The 21,093-nt window shown below is 38.2% G+C and overlaps 1 long non-coding RNA gene across 1 annotated transcript in view; it reads right to left on the bottom strand.

Annotated features, from left to right (window-relative positions):
- LOC145530587 (uncharacterized) overlaps positions 1-21,093 on the bottom strand; it is a 135,087-nt gene that overhangs the window by 98,925 nt on the left and 15,069 nt on the right. The window contains exons 4-5 of the long non-coding RNA XR_014071918.1: positions 14,467-14,662; positions 10,113-10,266 (exon numbers count right to left, since the gene is read on the bottom strand). This is a non-coding gene — a long non-coding RNA (uncharacterized LOC145530587). The remainder of the gene's footprint in view (positions 1-10,112; positions 10,267-14,466; positions 14,663-21,093) is intronic.

Below are 21,093 nucleotides of genomic sequence, written 5' to 3'. Positions count from 1 at the left end.
TTTTAGTTCCTCAACTGTCTGATTGACAAACTTTCCTAGGCATGTTAGTATGGTAACCCTTATAAATCAAACTCATGACGTGGTGAACCTTAAATTCTCTTAAAGGTCTAAACCGAGTAAATTTAGTAAGATGTGAACAAAAAATGACAAGTATGAATCTTTTATGCAGTTAACATGTTCAGCTGGAATTATAAATTGACTTATTCTCATAAGTCCAATTCTCTTAAATGATGTAACAGTTAAGGTTAAAATATGCTCAGATTTCTAAACAAAACATCAATACTGTGTGGTTAATTTTCTTAAATATTTCTATACCTATTTCTAAATCTTCAAGTTAAGTATTTTTAATTCACTAATAAAAAAATATATCTTAGATACAGTTTGGCCATTGTGTTTCTGAAAGAATGGCTTCAGCATTCTGATGTTTCTTAAATAACCAATGGATATCCATCATACCTGGGCTTCCTTGTAGCTCAGGCAGTAAAGAATCTGCTTGCAATGCAGGAGACCCAGTTTCAGTCACTGGATGGGAAGATCCCCTGGAGAAGGGAATGGCAACCCACTCCAGTGTTCTCGCCTGGAGAATTCCAAGGACAGAGGAGCCTGGAGGACTACAGTCCATGGGGTCACAGAGTCAGACACAACTGAGCAACTAACACACAAATCCATCAGACCTACTGATCTGTAGTCTTGACAGCAAATGAGAAGTGTCATTTACTGTGGTTATTTCAACAACTTCAGAATCCAAAGAAGGTGGCCATGGAGTTTATGTCCTCTGGTTTTGAAACTTTTCATTACCTGATTTTCACATCAATTTAGAGTTTGCAACCACACCCAAGCTGACTACAATACTCAAGTCAATATTTTCATATCTTTTGCTTTTAAATGATATATGCTTTCTGGTGTAAACCTAAAGTTTTAAAAGATTACTTAAAAAAACTTTTTTTTTTAAATTATGGAGAACTTCAAACATACATACACAAAAATAAAGACAGTATAATGAAATACTGATTACTCTGCATGCCCATAGTTCAGCTCACACAAGAGTCATGTCCCATTCTCATACCTACTTCCCCCCACATTACTGTGGAGTAAATCTTGGATGTCAGATCCTTTTATCTGTAAAGAAAGGATGAAGACTGTTTTTGTTTATAAGTACAGTCATTTATGATTACTGCACCTAAGAAAATTGACAATTTCATAGTATTATCAAATATCCAGTACAGTATTTGAATTTATTTATTGAAGATATGAAGGATTTGTCCCATAGGGTTTTTCTCATTCTAGATTTTGCTGATTGTATCCCTTCTGTGTAGATTTACATGTTTGTTCTTCTCATAAATTATGGTTTTTGATAAGACTACTTTATGGATGGTATGTTTACCCACATGGAAGCACATAATATCTATCTCTCTGTATGTTTCTCTTTGATTTTAGGAGATGTTGATGACCAGTGCCTAGATCCATTCATTCTTCTGTAAAAAGAAATATTCTCTTTTTTTTCACTATTCAGTTACCTAGTAGGATAGTTCACACAGGAAATGCAAAATATGCTTTTAACCTGCTGCCATATTGATTTTCAAAATACTGAGTGGGTACAGTAGGATCCTCCAATGATGATTAATTAATTGTTTTTTCATTATAGATCCATGAATTTAAAAGTAAAAGAGATAGATAGTCCTGTTTTCAGATGTTTTGCTCTTCAGTGAAAAAGCATCACTCCCCGCTTGTGTAACCCATTAGTTCATGCCTCAGATGCCCTGATTTTAGGAGCTAGTTAATAGGAAGACTTTGAGGGAAAGAACATTTATGCAACTTTAATATCCTGTGCTCTAGGAAATGAAAACGATTGCCGTGTCTGAGTTGATATAAATATTTTATTGGTGATTTTTATGTGTCAAGCTGTCTAAAGCATTTTAATTGCATTAAATGTTAATACATTTAATGTATTAACTAGTCTAACCCTTATAGTGATAATATCATTACTCCCATTTTACAGATAAAGATACTGAGGTACAGAACCATTAAGTAATGTGGCCACCATTATGCATGTAGTAAGTAAGCAGAGCAGATGAGATTCAGATTTACAGCCTGATCCCTTAACAACATGTTTTTGCTTTTGAAACTCCCTCAGTGTAGGAATTTCAAAAATGAAGTAACTCATCTCTCTGAACAGCAAGGAACTTTACATCCCTGCACGGCACTGAGAAAACAAGGAAAGCAATCCATACAAACCAAGCACTAGGGCAATCAAAGATATTATTTCTGGCAAAGGGAAAAGATGATCTTACTTAGAAATCAAATACAGAGATTTCAGTTTAGAAGGTACAGAACTTAAATTTTAAGAACATTCTGAATTTAAAAACAGTTGGAAACCAGCATAGTAGAGGCTAAAGTTTAGTTGGAGTCAGACACATCTAAATGCAAACCGAGCCTCTACCACTTTCTAACAGTATGTCCTTGGCATTAACTAACATCCCTGAAACTTGGTTTCTTTCCCTGTAAAATGGGATGAGTAATATAAATTTTTCCATTCAACTACTGAACAACTACTATTATAAGGTACCTTATACATAGTCAATAAATGGTTGTTTCTAACCCCTTATCATGTTGAGAATTTTAATATTCTCTCTATTTCATGTATTTTTCAGTAAGTTTTTTTTAATTCTGTGAAAAATTAAATAAACTTGGATTAGTCTATTAATGTAAGCTTTGCTTCTTTTAAACAAAGGATAATTATTTTTGTCATCTTAACCTGGGCCAATTCCTTTTATTTCTCCTGAGTTCTCTAGGAAATAGGTAGGAAAAAAAAAAAGAAGGCAACAACTTTCATTATATAACAATCTGTAACATGATGTGACCATAGGGAGCACTGAGCAAAGGAAGAAAACTGGCTATATAGAATGAAACAGTCAAAAGCAGAGAGAAGAGGTCTTCTTTCTAATTCCTTTATCAAAGTAAGGCAGTGGCACAGAGAAACTTCCACACACCTCAAGACAGAAAGGGATGGAAGAAGCACTGACACAGTCAGTAACATCAATAATGGAGATAACAAATTCACTGGCCATTGTGCACATAACACAATGTTTGTTTCTTAAATACACACACAGGCAAACACATACATGCACTCATAGGCACATACAGTACTCATTCTCAGTATCCGATCAACTAAGTTGTGGCTGGTATTAAAACATTAACCCTTTGCTCCCTGTGCTAATAGTCCCAGGCACTGGCCACTGTTCACTTCCCATCAGCACCACAGTAAGTCCTTAATGCCATCTTCAAGCCAAACTTCCAAGCATACTAGCACCAGCATGAACTAGCAGGATGAGGTAAGACCAGCCTCTGTGCCCATTCAAAGTGAACTAGTTAGATATTATTCAAGACGCTGTGGTGCAAGAAATGCCGACTCTCCTTCATTTTTAAAAAATTAAAAATTATGTGACTTTTTGCCCTTTGTTACTCAGGCGCAAGTTTCCCTATACTAGCCGGAAAGCAGAGGTAAGGCTTCTATTCTCAAGTCAAGAATTTCTACTGAGGTTCCAATTTTCCAAATCATATGGTCAATTTAAATGAAGGAGATTCTTCTTTCTATTCATCAGGCTGGGACTTAGTGGGTTTTGTCATTATTCATTCATTTAACAAATGTTTATGGAGCACATACTATGTGCCAGGAATCCTTCTAAAGATTGAGTATTGAATAAAACAGACTAAAGTCCCTGCTCACCTGAAACTAACTTCCCTTGCTGTCTATTTCCCTCTGTTCCCAACAGAAATTAAGTAAGGAAGAATCATTGCTAAGGAGACATAGTGAAGAGGGAAATGGACAAGAATCAGGGTGAAGGGCTGACATGTTTCAAAGAATAGCCAGGCAAGGCCTCACAGAGAAGGTGAGTAGAGACAGGAAGGAGGTGAGCCACATGACTCGGAGCAGAGCAGCCCACCCAGAAGGGACATGGAGCATGAAGGCCACAGGAAGGAGCAAGCCTGGCTAGCAAAACACTTGGAAGGCCAGCGCAGTGAAAGGTCAAAGTATAGAGCTGAAGACAGAGTTGAAAGGGACTAGAGAAGAGAAGGCCCTGCAGACTCTAATAAGAGCTCCTGAAGGCTAAGGCATCAAAGAGGGACACAGGTCCCTGTCAACTTAACCTCCCTGGCCTCCCCCACAACCTCCTCTTTCCAACAGTTCTGCATGAAGTTCACCTTCTTTCTCAGGGGCCAGCTTCTCTGCTTTCAGGACCCCAGTCCATTCCTGGCCCCACAGGGAAGACAGGGCTCTGTTTTAGGCAATGGGCTAGAATCACAAACTAAAGCCTCAGAGTTCCAGACTCATTTGTTTTCTGCCTAAAGGGAAAGGACCTTTTACAACAACTTGATGCAAGAGACAAGAACTCAGATCTCCGTGGCTCCATCTCTTAATCCCAAAATGTAAGGAAGGGATGAAGAACATTACCCCCTCTGGAAGGGAGAACACAGAACTCACTCAGCAAATTACTCTGTGGCTCTGCAGGATGTGGAGGCTCTGAGGAGAGTGCTTGCCATACAGTATGTCGCTTAACATCGTCTGTTTCAATTCCTGACTTCCTCTCTGTGTCACCATCCTCAAACTGTGAACAATATGAGGAAAAGACTGAGCTTTATTTAATCTTCCATCTTCAGCTAACTTGGGACCATGCATAGTCAGGTCTTTGTAAAAGAATTGATTGCTCTTGAAAGCTAGTTCAAAAGAGGCAGCAGCACAATGTGGCACAGCCCATCCTGAAGGGGTGACTCCAAAATTTCATGGGGGTACTGTGTCAGAAACTGTCAGTTGTCCCCCTAACATCCATTCTCCCCAAGGTAAAGTTATGTAATTTTCAACTGGGCTCAGGTGCCCCCAGAAAAGTGTGACCATTTTTCCCATCATCTCTTGCATCTTGGTGTGGCCTTATGATCAGATTCTAGCCATGGGATATTTTGGACGGACGTGGAAATGATGTGTCCTTTGAAGGAAGAAGGTGTCATCCTGTAATCTGTCACACCGGCTGGAATGAGGAGGCAATAGTGGACCATCTGGGATCATGATGACCAAGGAACACCCCATGGCTGGAAATGTAAAGCAAGGGGAGAATTTGTCCCCAACAATGTCAAGTCTCTAAATAAAAGACCAGTACTGGCCTGCTTATGCCTGGACTGTGAAAATCATCATCATTGTGGGTCTTGGTTACAGCAGGTGAACCCCTATCCTAACTATCACTAATGATTTTTCAGTTTCTTACTTTATTAAAACTGACTCTTTTCAGCCCAAGTACAGAGCTTCTTGCTAAGGTAAACTGAGGATAAACATTAACAGTACTTAACAGAACTTTAAAATCATCAAAAAGAATAATGATTTAGAGAGGATTATGATGGTTTCATCCTTAATTTGCTACAAAACAGCTAGAAAAATATAAATATCAAGGGTCCTTCCTCACATGCAATTAAAATATAGCACTAGTTATAAATTCTCCATTTCTTCTTCAGTTTGTAAAAACTTATAGAATATCTGAATACACACAGTGTCAATTTTCCACCTTCTATTTCCTTATATTAACCAGACCTGGTGTGGACGACGGAGGTGGGGGAGGGGTATGCTGACACAGCAAACAAAGATAGTGTCAAACATTAGATGGAAAACTCAACTAGTAGAGAAATCAGGGTAAGTCTGAATCCTGTAGATTCCATAATCTAATTTTTTTTCTTCTGATTTATCCTCTCTTCTGTCACTCCATTGCCACCGTCCCTTAGTCCCCTGAAAATAAATTCACTGCTTCTAATCCCAACTCCTTTCAATTGTAAATCAGAGTGCTTTTTACAAAGTAGAAATGTGACTATGCCCTTTGGCTGCTCAAGGATGCTTTAAAGATTCCTGATATCTTTGGGATACAGTTTCCAATTCAGAAACAGAAGTTTCTGTGATCTAGTCTCTGCTTCTTTTCAGCCCATCTTTCCTCATAATCCTCTCAATTTCCTACCCCCCTGAACTACTTACCATTCCACAAATTCTGCACTCTTTCCCATGTCTTTGTCTTTACATGTGTCCTTCCTATTGACTTTAGCAGTATTTCTCCTTATGTGTCTTAATTGTAATTTCATATTTTTCCTTCTCTTTCATACTTTCTCTGACTTTTGCCCTATGAATCATTCTTCTACTGTGTTCCCACACCATCCTCTACAATGGGATTTACACTGCACTGTTTCTGTATCTGCCCCTCTTCACTAAATTTTTTCACATGTTCTTGAAGGCAGGTGCCAGGAGTCTAGTTTTTGCATCTCTGGTATACAGCAGTGTGCCTGCCATAGAGAAGTCCCTCATTAGGTAAATGAATGAGACTTAATTATGCAACTTCCTTCACATGTCAGAAAAATCTCCATTTTTGCACATTTGTATTTCGGGCTTTAAATGTTTGGAATATTGACTCAACTTCCCTTTTCACTTGCCTTTGGAAGTCAAACTAGGGCAGTTCCAGAAAGGACAGAAGGCATCTACAAAGGACCCCTGCCAACAATGATCACTTAACCAATCCAGAGGGCATCTACCTGAAAGCCGAGACACTCCCTTTACTCTTCAGAAGTCTGAATTACAACAGAAGGGTCTATGCACACTGAGAATTCTTACTTCTAACTATTAATAACACAGCAGAGGAAAACAGGCAGAATTGTCATAGTTACATGCAAAATAACAACTTTAATTGGCAAAATTAAACTTCTAATAGCCGAAGCTATATCAAGGTGGCTGAACTCCTTTTGGAGCACAAGTGCCTTGGCTAATAGAAACCACATCTGATGTATTTTAAGGTCTTCTGTGACCATATGTGCTCCACTCACAGTGACAGATGGGTATTGGTGTTTTTTTCTCAACTGCACAAAAGCTAGCTGAAGCATATGCAAAACTCTTAATGGCATTAAAGTTTTGCCAATTAAAAACATGTTCAAGCATTTGATACAGTACTTGATATCATGTTTCACAAGTTCCATGCTGAATTTTAAATCATGATTTTTATTGCATTGTTTGTCAACCTAGTGTGACTAAAACAATTATCACATGGGTCATATATTTAGCCCTTTTATCATTTTGGCACCTGTCAAATTTAATGATGAAAAAGCAGTAGAATCATTCAACAGTTATAGAAAAATTAAGTATTAAGTTACAAATAGTATACATAAACAGAAACCAGGTTTCATGTTTTCACTGTAATCCATACATGACTGAAGATAAACAAATTTGGTGGGGGGTGTAAAAATAGACCATTAACAGAAAAGTACACCCTAACTGACTGGCCAAAGTTATTCATTTCTCAAACTAATCATGAAATTTAAAGCAATTTCTATTGGATGGGATAATTTTAAGATATTAAAACTCTGTTAGACACTTTTTGGGTTTCTTTTATATTAATACTTCAAGGAAGTTTTAATTTGTCCCCCACTCCTTGGGCAGGCTGTACATATGGTTCTCTCTGGATATTTGACTAAGATCTCAAGAAAGGTATTTTACCTTTTGATCATCCTGTGTCTTTACTATCCATGCACATGAATTTAAAAGAGTCAGTGCAATTTCTCCTAAAGGGAGTGCAAATTTTCAAATGTGTCCACTTGCACATTTCAATACATTTGTTCGTTCTCTTATTAAGTGATTTCATCAACTTCCCTTTGCCACCTTGCTCCCTCTTTTGCAATCACCTCAAGAAGACATTAAGGGGAGGAGGGAAAAGGAGAGAAAACACAAATCAGTAAGAAAGATCCAAAATGAGTCAGCATATGATTATTTTTAATTCCCTCCAGAATCAATCAGGCAAATTTATGGAAGCAATTTTTGGAGTTAATTTAATTGAGGCAATGTCATAGCCAGAGAGGTGAAGACACTTGCCTAAAGCCTGAGTGTCAATTGACAGATCACAAATTAGAACTCCCATCTTCTGACTCTTGCAGGGAAAATGGTGCCTTTTCTATGACACTGCAGAGCCCTGCACTGCCTGACAGACACTGCTGCTCTGCCTTCCAAATGAAATCATCGATTTCTAGATCAATATACAATGCCCATGTGCTCCACCGGCAAGGATACTCCGGATGGTAAAAACCAAAAAGCCATACAAGATCGACAATGCTAACAGTAAGAAAAGACCATGAATGTCTCAGGTTAGAAAAAGATTGAACATTTCATACTGGAACATTACCCTCCTTCTCTGAGAAGGTATGGTAATATAACATTTAGTAGGGGCGGTCAAGTAACTGTCTTCCAAAATCCCTGTTTACGACCAAGATGAGGCATGCGCAGTGGCAATATTCTTATTGGACAAGAGATTGAAAGGGTAGAAAATCAGGTGTCCGCCAGCCTCGTTTCCAGTTTTGCAGGCAACTGGAGCTCAGCAACCCGCTCCTGCTCCCCAGTGCACGTCACTGAGTCAGGAGACTGGAGTTTTATAGAGACGAAGAGAAATTTTCATTCCGCTCAAGCATGGAAATGTCGCCAAAATCTGAAAGCCTGAACTCTGCAGGAATGAGAGAACAGTTGGCTCCTGCATCTGAAATAGGCTCTGGCAGTGGTGTTGCGTGTAGCTAGGTCGCATTTTGCAAAATAGAAGCCATTATCTTTAGCATATCAACCAGACAAAATTAAATTGTAATTACATGGAGACATCCAAAAGCAAGCTATTTTGTCTTCAGTTAAATTCAAAGAAGTGTAATCGAGATTACCAATTTGAAAAGAAGTTTAGACAAGCAATAAACGTGGCTAGAAGAAACATAGAATTAGACATTTAAAAAACCACCAGTCTGAATTTTAATGACTGGCAAATAATATTTCAGAAACCCAAGTACTGTACTATAGTACATTTTTCCAGCTTTAGATGTTGAGAAAGGGATGTGAATTTTCTTGAAGTTTCACTGATTTATTAACCAAATTCTTTCATTAACAGATTTTCATTTGCTCTTGAAGAAGTAAATATAAAGGTACTCATACTCATAAAATGTTGTAAAGAGCTCATACACTGTTAGAAAATTGCTTACCCAAAGAAATAGATTAATGGCATTTTATTCTGCAGTTTTCTTTAATATGAGAATTAGGCCTCTGCTGAGGGAGAGTATTTTTAGAATAGATAAAAACCAAATCAGTCACTGTGGAGACTTTGAAAGAATAATGTGTATCTATTTAAGATGGCCAAGAGGAAAAGGTAAAGAAAAGGTCATGCACCAGGGCACTGTCCAATAATCAAATCCTTCCTTTGGGTACTTTAGTGGTTTTTTGTTTTACAACCACTTGATTAGATTCTGATCAAAGGAATTAATAGCCAGTTAGCTTTGCAAACCTTCGCCTAAAATTTTGACCTAGCAGACCTGAAAGCAAACTGCAAATAAGTTTTAAAAATTTCACCTTTCGGTGATGTCTGATGAAGTGGTCGTACTGGCCAAGCTGAAAGGAGAATCACCAAGTCCCCTTCAGAGCAAACCTTTGTTCTCCTTTCATCTCTAAAGATGAGAAATCTGGCTCCTTCTCAAGGTGTGTTGCCACAGTGGGTGTTGATGGGAAAGCATTTTCATGAACCTTCTCTCCAAAGTCTGGTTAAGTATATGTAACTTATACACACATACATATACTTCTTAGGAGAAAGACAGAAGTTAAACAACTAGGCAAATTAAATAACTAATCATGTTAAATAAATTGATTTTGAAAAAAATTAAATCAGGGACCACAGAAAGATACAAAAAGGATTTTAAGTATCACTTTAGTCAATTTGTGGCTACTGTTAACTTTATATCCACAAGAAATTGGGGTCTATTTCCTCACATATTTATTTGAGTGTAAATGTCACAAAGAAGGTAATAAAATATATTCATTCAACAATATAATGACAAGGTTTCCCCCTACCCCTGCCCAGGTCAGGTGCCATTCAACCTCTGCCTGTAACACCGAAAAATCTTTCATGTTCAACTGTACAAATGAGGAATTTGAATATAGTAATACCTTTAAAGAGCTTCAAATTCAAAGAATAATGCCACCCTTTTTGTCACTTACAATATATATACTTGGCACTATCTTGAAGATCCAGGCACTGTTTGCCTTGTACGTAAATAACCCCAATCTCCCCTTGACTGACCTTTTATAATCCATGCTTGCATCTTTCCAACAATTTGTTCCTTGATTCTCATTTGCCCTCCATAGCAAATCCAAGTTATTGAATGCAGCCAAAAGGCCCTCCATTTATCACCTCTACCAGGTCAATCTGAGAGTGTGACAATCTATAATGGTCCCTGTAAATAAATAGAAAGCGAACATGTGAAAGAGATAAGGCAGCTGCCGAACCTGGCCAGTATCCAAGACAGTAAGTGGTTTACTCAGGAAGAGAAACTTGGGTTCAAGAGCATCCTCTAGGTACAAAAAGAAAGAAAAGGTGGTATATGCATGTCAGTTCACCCTGAATATCAGCGCCTTGCTGAAAATAAACCAAGCATGGGACTAAAAGCAGCTGGCTTTTTTATTTTTATTTTTTAATCTTATTTATAAACCCATCAAATGGCTTAGCTAACAAATGTACCAACTTATTCTCTGGCCTGGATTTGGGTTATACTTGGCCTTGACAAATACGGTCCAGATGTTGGCTAAATTGTGTCTGCTTTCAACAGAAGGTCAATAAACTGAGAAAACTGGCTTTGTGTTTTCTACAAATTTATTGATCCAAATCCTAGAAATGAAATTAAACCACAGTAGGGATAACCAGGGCTTGAGATAGGAAGAAGGAGCCAAATGTTTTTCTCCTGCTTTCTCCAAGCATAACTATAATCTGTCCACAAATTAATTTACATTTTGGAGAGGGCCAACAGTTGTTAAAGAATAGAAGAGGAAGAGAAAAGTGATGATGGGAAAGTTAGGGGGAGAAGAGAACAAAAGAAAGACGGATGAGAGGCCAAGAAAAGGACAGGATGCGAGGCCAAGCTAAAACATGCTGAGTAGTGTGAGTGGTTACACTATCCTGAAAACAAACACACAGAATCCCCACCACTCCTTTCTCACCCGTTTGCACACGTACCATTCCTAAAATTTTAGGGCTACTATAAATGTAAGTATCAATAAGATGGTGTGCACACACCTGTGCTTCATTTTCTTAACCCCTCCACCAACGATCAGATGTTTTTCTCACTTAAGATCCTAATACTTATTATTTCAAAACCAAGTCAGTGAGTCAGAGAGCTGTTACCTCACAAGACATCTTTGGGTGTCATGTCATGTCATCTTTAAAGCTATTTGAACTCTTTTAGGTCATCAGGAAGTTATTTGATATTAACATCTTACTATACTGAATGGAATTTTACAAAGAGAAATGTGTCATCATGGCATAAATAGGACACTAAGAGCATTTGATTTGCCTGGAATTTGTTTTTTTTTTATCCTAAAATACACACACAAATGAAAAAAGCATTCAAATTATTCAGAGATAATCACATTTTATGGTGGTTCCCACAATATAAAATATATATCTTTATGTCATGCCAACCTTAGAGAGATGCGTGATGGGTAAGGAAATAAAAGTATTATTTTATGTTTGATTTATTTGAAGATTAGTTTACCACAAATTTAATTATCCAGGAAAGAGGCTGAAACCAGAAAAATCATGAATTAAATCTTTCAGCTCAAAGGAAAGATGTAAAATGCAAGATTTTACTTATAAGAAAGTTTTGAAGCCAAGACATTGCATTCACTTAGAATAGCTTGAAACACATGGCAGCCAATGGGAAGCAAGAAAAACACACACTGATAGTAAAGATAAATGGCTGTTGAAAGAAGAGACCATAGGGGAAAAAGGAATACAACAGAGCCCTGGCATCATTTGGAGCTGAGGAAGATAACCCAGGGAGTCATATTAGTGTCTGAAGGCTTTGCTAAATTATAATTCAGCATAATATTTTTAGCACATTTTGACAATACTAGAGGATGAAGAAAATATTTAGTATTATTAATACCAATGAGACAAAAAGCAATATATTTTGTAAAAAATTTTATCAAGAAACTATTAAAATATACTGATGCTTAAATGGGTGAAAGCAATGAATGGGTATACAAGAAAAAGAAATGAAAAGAGTAACCAATCAGATGTTAGAGGATTATAGGGCATCAGATTAGATTGGTAAATCCATGAATGCCAATGTATTTCCTCATTTCTTTCATCGTGGAGAGAACATCTTAATGGAGGTCATTTAGGTACGATATTATTGTGTGTATAAGGCAGTCATTAAATCCATAGTGAAGATCTTAAAAAGGAAGTTGGGCAGAGAATGTACTTTATCCTACTGAAGACCAGTAATTGGCCCTTCCACAATGGAAGGGACTCTTGTTTGGAAATAACAGTGGGCTGGGCTGGAAGGAGGGAGGGAAGGAGTAGTAGAATGAAACTGGAAATGTAAGTCGAGATAAGGCCTTGCAGGGCCTTATAGGCATATTAAGAATGTATATTCTAGATCTTTTAAGCAGAAGGAATCCATGAAAGTGTTTTAAACAGGGGCATGAACATGACTACACTTGTGTTTCTAAAATGTCCCTCTGAAGTAGACTAAGAAGGCATGTGGATCCTGGGAAAGTCTAGGAGCAAGGTGATATGTTATGGTGGTTAACGGAGTGATGATATGTAGAGATGAAGGATTGTGTAATGAGGTGTAAGTACAGAGGGAAGTAAGATGATGATGAGTGTTGGGGGGCTAAGTGATGCATTAAGACAGTGAGTATGGAGATAAAGTGGAGATTATGAGCTTAGTTTTGGACATGATGAGTTTGAAGAAGGTTTAAGGCATCTATGAACTAATGTATGCTGGTGGACATACAAGTCTAGAGCTTAGAGGATGGGTGTGGGCTATTAAATAGTGTGTTCTAGATAGAGAACCATGGAAATACTGCTTATGGTTCTGTTTAAGAAGATAACTTCCCCTTTGCACAATAACACAGGTATATCCCATTATGAAATGAATATTTATGACCCCCCCCACAAATTCATAATGGAATTAGTGCCCTTAGAGAGCTCTCTTGCCCTCTCTTCACCACATGAGGATACAAGAACGTAAAGGCAGTCTACAAACCAATAGAGAGTTTTCACCAGAACCTGACCATGCAGGACTCTGATAAAGGACTTCCAACCTCTAGAGTTATGAGAAATAATTTTTTTATTGTTTATGATATGGTACTTTGCTATTGCAGCCTGAACTAAGAAATCCAATAGGGGTTTCAATATTTTAGGAGTGTGCTGAGAACTAGTGCCAGCTGTTACATAGAGCAATCAGAAAATCCTCTAAACTGAAATTTAAAAACCCTGATAAAGCTTTAGATGAAATTGTAATTGGGCAGGTATAGACCTGTGAGCAACTTGATAAAGATTTTTTTTATCTGTATGGGCCCTGTTCCTTACTACCCAATAAGCTAAGAAGTACTTATCCTTAATGTATATTAATACAAGAAAGTCAGGTGTCATATAACTTTCTAAAGTGGATGACAAACTCCAGCTTTCTTTTGCAGAAATTCCATTGGGTAATCATCTTTTCAGGCAGCAATTTTGAGTGCTTGTTGGGCACCATGACTAAAACAGGCATGGTCCTGCTCCCCTGAAGCTTATATTCTGCTTATTACACACCAGGAATAAAGTGCATGTACCATTCTCTGAGAATGCAGACTTTCTTGTATTAATATACATTAAGAGTAGTAATTCTTAGCTTGTTGGGCAGTATGGGAATGGGCCCAAACAGATTAAAAAAAAATCTACACCAAGTTGCTCATAGGTCTATAACTGTCCAATTACAATTACACCTAAAGCTTCATCAGAGTGAAGTTTTACCTAAAATTTCACCTAAAGTTTCACCAAAAACTTTCAATTTTAGAGGATTTTCTGATTGCTTTATGAAGGACAGGGAAGCCTGGTGGTCTACAGTCCACAGGCTTGCAAAGAGTCAGACATGACCTTAGCGAGTGAACAGCAACAGCAACAACATGAAGCCTTCTGGAAAATATTTCCTTTCCTTTAGGAGATACCAGAAAAAATTATCTGCTTTTCACATCTCTGGAAAATGTCTGTCTTTGACATCAAATGCTGCTGCATCTATCAAGCTGTAAGTCTCAAGATGGTGACACAGGAAGGAGGTTGAATTAAGAGAACCACAGAGAAGCAGAGCTTGGAGCCTCTACCCAGGTAAGCTTCCCACGTGAGACGATAACTTCGTTATCGCTCAGGCCAAGTTGAGTTAAGATACTCTGTTATTCATAGTCTTAGACATTCTAAGTTACAAAGTACCACTCCCACTTGAAAATAACATGCTGCTAGGCCTGATTAACTTGGTGAATATGTCAGATGACATCCAATTTATGAAACATATCCTGGTTTTGAAGATAATATTCTAATATCCTTCAAACTATTAAAACCAAGGAGCCATAATCAACTAGCAAGGTATCAGCAACCTGTGTTTTGTCAGACTTACCTCCTCATTTTCATCATTCTAGACACATAATTTACCAAGACAGATGATTTCAATTTTTTGTCCTTCAGAGATGATCAACATTAGCATCATTATTACAGTAAACCTGTATCATGTACACTAGTAGGATGTGTTAGGGTAGTCAAGGTCTTCATTAATTAAATTGTGCCATAGACTTCATTATGAAGTTGACTTCTCCCTGGAAAGCAGAATAATAGTATTAATCTACTCTGCCAAGTGAAGGCAAACTTTTAGAATTGACGGATACAAACAAAAGTGTGCTCAGTTCAGTTGCTCAGTTGTGTCCAACTCTTTGTGACCCCATGGACTGCAACATACCAGGCTTCCCTGTCCATCACTAACTCCTGGAGATTGCTCAAACTCATGTCCATCCAGTCGGTGATACCAACCAACCATCTCATCTTCTGTTGTCCCCTTCTCCTCCCATCTTCAATTTTTCCCAGCATCGGGTTTTTTCAAATGAGTCAGTTCTTTGCATCAGGTAGCCAAAGTATTGGAGTTTCAGCTTCAGCATCAGTCCTTCCAGTGAATATTCAGGACTGATTTCCTTTAGGATGGACTGGTTGGATCTCCTTGCAGTCCAAGGGACTCTCAAGAGTCTTCTCCAACACCACAGTTCAAAGCATCAATTCTTTGCTGCTCAGCTTTCTTTATAGTCTAACTCTCACATCCATACATGACTACTGGAAAAACCATAGCTGTGACTAAACAGACCTTTTGTGGCAAAGTAAAGTCTCTGCTTTTTAATATGCTGTCTAGGTTGGTCATAGATTTTCTTCCAAGGAGCAAGTGTCTTTCAATTTCATGGCTGCAGTCACCATTTGCAGTGATTCTGGAGTCCAAAATAATAAAGTCTCTCACTGTTTCCACTGAAAGTGTGTTAGCAAAATCAATAACTATGTCCCAAGTGCCATGATTTTTCTTAATTTGGAAGAACAGTAAATTACTTCCAGAAGAGAAGCAGAATGAAGGCCAACACCCTGATAACTACAGTTATTTATGAATATACCTAGATACCATCAACATATCAATGACCTTTCTGTACTAGCCGACATGAATCGAACAGGAAGGTGATAGAAACACCATGTGCAATAGATTGATTTTTTTTATAATAGTCATGATACTCCATCCCACCCTGTATCTACCCTCTTCCTTTGCCATATGACTTTATAATTCTAACTAGAAGTACACAGTCTTTTTCTTCCCCACCCCATGGATCTGGAATGCTGTTGTGAATCACTTTGGCCAGTAGAATACTGTGCAAGTGATGGTGTCCCAGCTTTGAACATAGATCTCAAGAGACCCTGTGTGTTCTGCTTACTTTCTTTCTTGGTCTTTTCCAAGAAAATATGTCTGTGCTAGTCAACTTGAGGATGAGGTAACACAGAACAGAGTTGAGTTTCCCCAGTCATCTCAGGTTAGGCTTTCCTAAATTAGTCAGCATCCATGCCACCCAGACATGTGAGTGACCTTAGCCCAAATTAACAGAGTCACCTAGTTGATCCAAGTGCATGCTCAGTCGCTCAGTCTTGTCTGACTCTTTGTAATCCCATGGACTGTAACCCGCCAGGCTCCTCTGTCCATGGAATTTTGCAGGCAAGAATACTGGAGTGGATTGCCATTTCCTCCTCCGGGGGATCTTCCCAACTCAGGGGTCAAAACCACATCTCCTGCATTGCAGGTGGATTCTTCACAGCTGAGCCATCAGGAAAACCCAGCTGATCCACATGTTTTCTTAAATAATATGAGCTAACATCAACTGAGTTAAATAAATTATTTTTGATCTAAAGAAATTATTGTTACCTGACAGTGAGGTTTTGTGGTTATTTATTATATAGCTTTATTTTTATAAATATTTGATACAATATGCATTCATTTCTAAGGTCTTTCATTAGCAGAAATTAGAAATTAGCAATTTCTACAATGCTCTAAGTTTTCTGTTTGGTCTTGTTTTATGCTTTTTAATGCAGCATTCAACTTGTTAAGAATGGAGATTTCAGAGATCATTCATTTGACTCTTACCACCGTGTTAGCCCGTATCTTAAAAGTCAAGGAGTTGTGGGGTGATAGGAGGATTCTGGAAACTGCCAAAAATTCCAATTCTAAACCTCCACTAAAATGCAGACCATATATGGCCTACTACCTGCTGATTTTGGCAAAGACATCTCAACTCAATATGTCTATCACTAAACTCATAATATTTTCAGTAGACTTTTTTCTCATTTCTTATTCACTATCTCAATAACTCACTACCATTTGCTCAAGCCTGAAATGGATGTTGAATTCCTTTCTCTACCTCCAAATATAACCAATCATAGAATATTATAGATTATACATAAAAATATCAAGAATCCATCCACTTCTCTCCACATTGGTTGCACTGCCCTGTTCCAAACAACTTTAGTTGATCTACTGTAAACCAACTTAAGCAAATAAATAACTCATTGAAGTATATGGTTATCTCCCCAAATCAAAAGCAAAGCTTCGAATTCTGGCTCAGAAATGGCAAGAGCCAGAGCAGCTCTGGAGATTTAGGTAGCTAGCATTGGTGAAAAATCTGTGGTTTTGGATTATTTATTTCAATCCATTTGTTTCAACTCTAGTCACTCGATTCAAGATCTAAAGCCAAGTTGGAAAGCCTAATCAGTTTAGCTTGGGTCATATGCCACCCTTATCTAAGGTAATACAAGGCACCTTACCTGACTATCCCCCTCAAAAGGAAATCAAGGTGCTGTTAACCAAAGAACAAGAGACTTGAGTGTTGCATGGCAGGAACAATGTTGTCAACTCCTCTGGCACACCTGATTTCTCTCAAATATTCCTATTTTAATTGTCAAAATCTCTTTTAATCTGTGTTTAAACCTTTATCATGGAAACTGGCACTGCTAGGAAATCAATTACAATTTGAAATCTTCTAAGATGATGTTCTGACCTTATCTTTAAGCAGCTTCAGCATGTTGGCTGCAGAAAGAAGTCGTCTGCATCTAGGTTACATAAAGACTCTGTTTCCAAATACACATAAAGTCAGGTATTCTAAGACTAAGCTTTATTCACTTGTTTCCCCATCCTCTCCATAATTTGTCTCATGAGAAGCTTTGCCTCTGTATATCATGGATTATTATTTTCCCTTCCTGGAATATGGAAGAGTGGCTCATTGTTCCCATAGACCTGATCATCAAATCTCCATGTCCCACATTCTTTTGCAGGTAACTATTTTTATTGCAGGTGGCGAAAATTTGTGTTGCAAGAAATGAAAACACAATTCACAACTAGCTCAAATAAAGATGTAGCAGACATATCTGGACGTAGGTATTGTAGAAAAAGAGGTTATTGAAGACAGAGATGTAAGATTTCTCGTGGAAATACAGAAAATGCTGAGTACTCAGAGTTCTGGAAGTGAGCATCAAGGCAGCCTAGTCGGCCTTAGCAGCAAGAATTCATAGCCCCTCTCATTCTTGCACTTCACTATTAATTTATCTCAGGTGTTTCACAAATATCAGCTAATTTCATTTGCAACAAAATGAAGTAGTTCTTGTCCCATTCCAAGTTTCTTGAAATTTGGTTCAGGGTTTTTTTCTATTTTTGTTTTCTACTTTTCCCTCTAGAGAGATGTACAATGTACAGATGGACTACTTCAGGCCCTGTATCACAGGGATGTGATATCAGAGGGAAAAACCCTTCTGGGTAGATGCAGCTATGATGGACCATACAGATTGCCTTTTTCATGGCCACTCCTTTCATTTCCTTGCTCACAGAATTAACACATCTAAGACTTGCTTGGGAGAGTTGATTGGGTTAAACCAATCAGTGTACTTTACCAGTAGCTAGCTTGGGCATATGACTCAATTCTGCCCAATAAGAAGTAAGGTTCAAGATGGATTTAGAAAAGGCAAAGGAACCAGAGATCAAATTACCAACATCCATTGGATCACTGAAAAAGCAAGAGTTCCAGAAAAACATGTACTTCTGCTTTATTGACTATGCCAAAGCCTTTGACTGTGTGGATCACAACAAACTGTGGAAAATTCTTAAAGAGATGGGAATACCAGACCACCTGACCTGCCTCCTGAGGAATCTGTATGCAGGTCAAGAAGCAACAGTTAGAACTGGACATGGAACAACAGACTGGTTCCAAATAAGGAAAGGAGTATGTCAAGATTGTATATTGTCACCCTGCTTATTCAACTCATATGCAGAGTACATCATGTGAAACGCCAGGTTGGATAGAGCACAAGCTGGAATCAAGACTGCCGAGAGAAATGTCAATACCTCAGATACGCAGATGACATCATCCTTAAGGCAGACAGTGAAGAAGAACTAAAGAGCCTCTTGATGAAAGTGAAAGAGGAGAGTGAAAATGTTGCCTTAAAGCTCAACATTCAGAAAACTAAGATCATGGCATCTGGTCCCATCACTTCATGACAAATAGATGGGGAAACAATGGAAAAAGTGAGAGACTTTATTTTCTTGGGCTCCAAAATCACTGCAGATGGTGACTACAGCCATGAAATTAAAAGACGCTTGCTCCTTGGAAGAAAAACTATGACAAATCTAGACAGCATATTAAAAAGCAGAGACTTTACTTTGCCAACAAAGGTCTGTCTAGTCAAAGCTATGGTTTTTCCAGTAGTCATGTATGGATGTGAGAATTGGGCTATAAAGAAAGCTGAGCACCAAAGCATTGATGCTTTTGAACTGTGGTGTTGGAGAAGACTCTTGAGAGTCCCTTGGACTGCAAGGAGATCCAATCAGCCCATCCTAAAGGAAATCAGTCCTAAATATTTGTTGGAAGAGCTGATGCTGAAGCTGAAACTCCAATATTTTGGCCACCTGATGCGAAGAGCTGACTCATTGCAAAAGATCCTGATGCTGGGAAAAATTGAAGGCAGGAGGAGAAGGGGACGACAGAGGATGAGATGGTTGGATGGCATCACTGACTCAATGGACATGAGTTTGAGTAAACTCTGGGAGTTGGTGATGGACAGGGAGGCCTGACAAGCTGCAGTCCATGGGGTCACAAAGAGTTGGACACCACTGAGTGACTGAACTGAACTGAAGATGTAAGGGAAGTCTGCTGAGACAGTTCTGGGGAATATTTTCTTCTGCAATACAAGGAAATCCTTGAGAAAAATATCTCTCTGTTCTTTCACTAGATGTTTCCCAGAATTGCAAGATCTATGACCACAAGGGGACAACTCTAAGGACTAAAATGATTCCTGGCTCTGTTAGAGAGAGCTTGATCTATGATGATCTGGTTGATTTAGTAGCTTAATTGGCAAGTGTCCTACAAGGACACCTCTTGTTTTATAAGGTAATGATCCCTATATTAAGCTACTTTTAATTGAATATTCTGTTACTTGTAATTCAAAGATCCTGTTTCAATTTTCAACAGGATTTCTGTTTTCTGGGGACATGGGTAGGAACTACACCCCAAGATATGTCTAATATAGAAGGATAGAGCATGGTACTTAGTTGTATGTCTACCTAATTATGACTATTTCTACCTTTTTTGGAGATGTATGAATGCCAACATTTTAGATCCTTTAATAGAGACCCCTGAGTGATTAAACCATTGACTAAGATGACAATATTCAAGAAGTTATTAAACATAATTATTCATGTCTTCTAAAACCTAATCCTTAGCCTTAACCTTCATTTTTCTGTCTTGTTTTCTTTACCACTATAAATGAAGGATATGTTCTGACTGTGAGATCCTTTAAAATCTGAACATAGTAAATATTAGCTAAAAGCAAATTCTGCCATGGCCTTTCTTATTTTTCCCAATAGCCTTTGTGAAAGTCACTTAGTCATGTCCGACTCTTTGCGACCACATGGACTGTAGCCTTCCAGGCTCCTTTGTCCATGGAATTCTCCAGGCAAGAATACTAGAATAGGTAGCCATTCCCTCCTCCAGGGAATCTTCCCAACCCAGAGACTGAACCCAGGTCTCCCGTCAAACCCAAGTCTCCCATATTGCAAGTGGATTTTTCACCAGCTGAGCTACCAGGAAAGCTCAAAAGTGAAAGTGAAAGTTGCTCAGTTATGTCTGACTCTTTGTGACCCCATGGACTGTAGCCTGCCAGACTCCTCTGTCCATGGAATTCTCCAGGCAAGAATACTAGATAACGGTCATTCCCTTCTCCAGGGGATCTTCCCAACCCAGGGATCAACCCAAGTCTCCTGCACTACAGGCAGATTCATTACCATCTGAGCCACCAGGGAAGCCTTTGGGGTTGCCTATATTCAGTTTCCAGAGTCTAGATGCTAGTAGGAATCAGGAACATTGTTTTATGAGAAAATTCTTACAGAAATAAAATAAGGTTATTATGTCCTCCTCAAAATGGCTACCTTCAAGACAGTATCTCAACATTTTGAGTGGAGTTACAGTGATTTTTAAATTGTAAATTTTTTAAATCATGAAAATAAGAAAACATTGACTATTTCTACCTTATAAACGGAGTTGCTGTTTAATAGCTAAGTTATATCTGACTCTTTTGTGACCCCATGGACTGTAGCCCACCAGGCTCCTCTGTCCATGGAATTTTACAGGCAAGAATACTGGAGTGGGCTGCCATTTCCTTCTTCAAATAATGAAGGAAAACGTCACTG

Source organism: Giraffa tippelskirchi, chromosome 12 (assembly GCF_054371585.1).
Source record: "Giraffa tippelskirchi isolate mGirTip1 chromosome 12, T2T-mGirTip1v1.2.pri, whole genome shotgun sequence".
Taxonomy (NCBI): Eukaryota; Metazoa; Chordata; class Mammalia; order Artiodactyla; family Giraffidae; genus Giraffa; species Giraffa tippelskirchi.
This window is presented reverse-complemented; position numbering and strand designations above follow the sequence as displayed.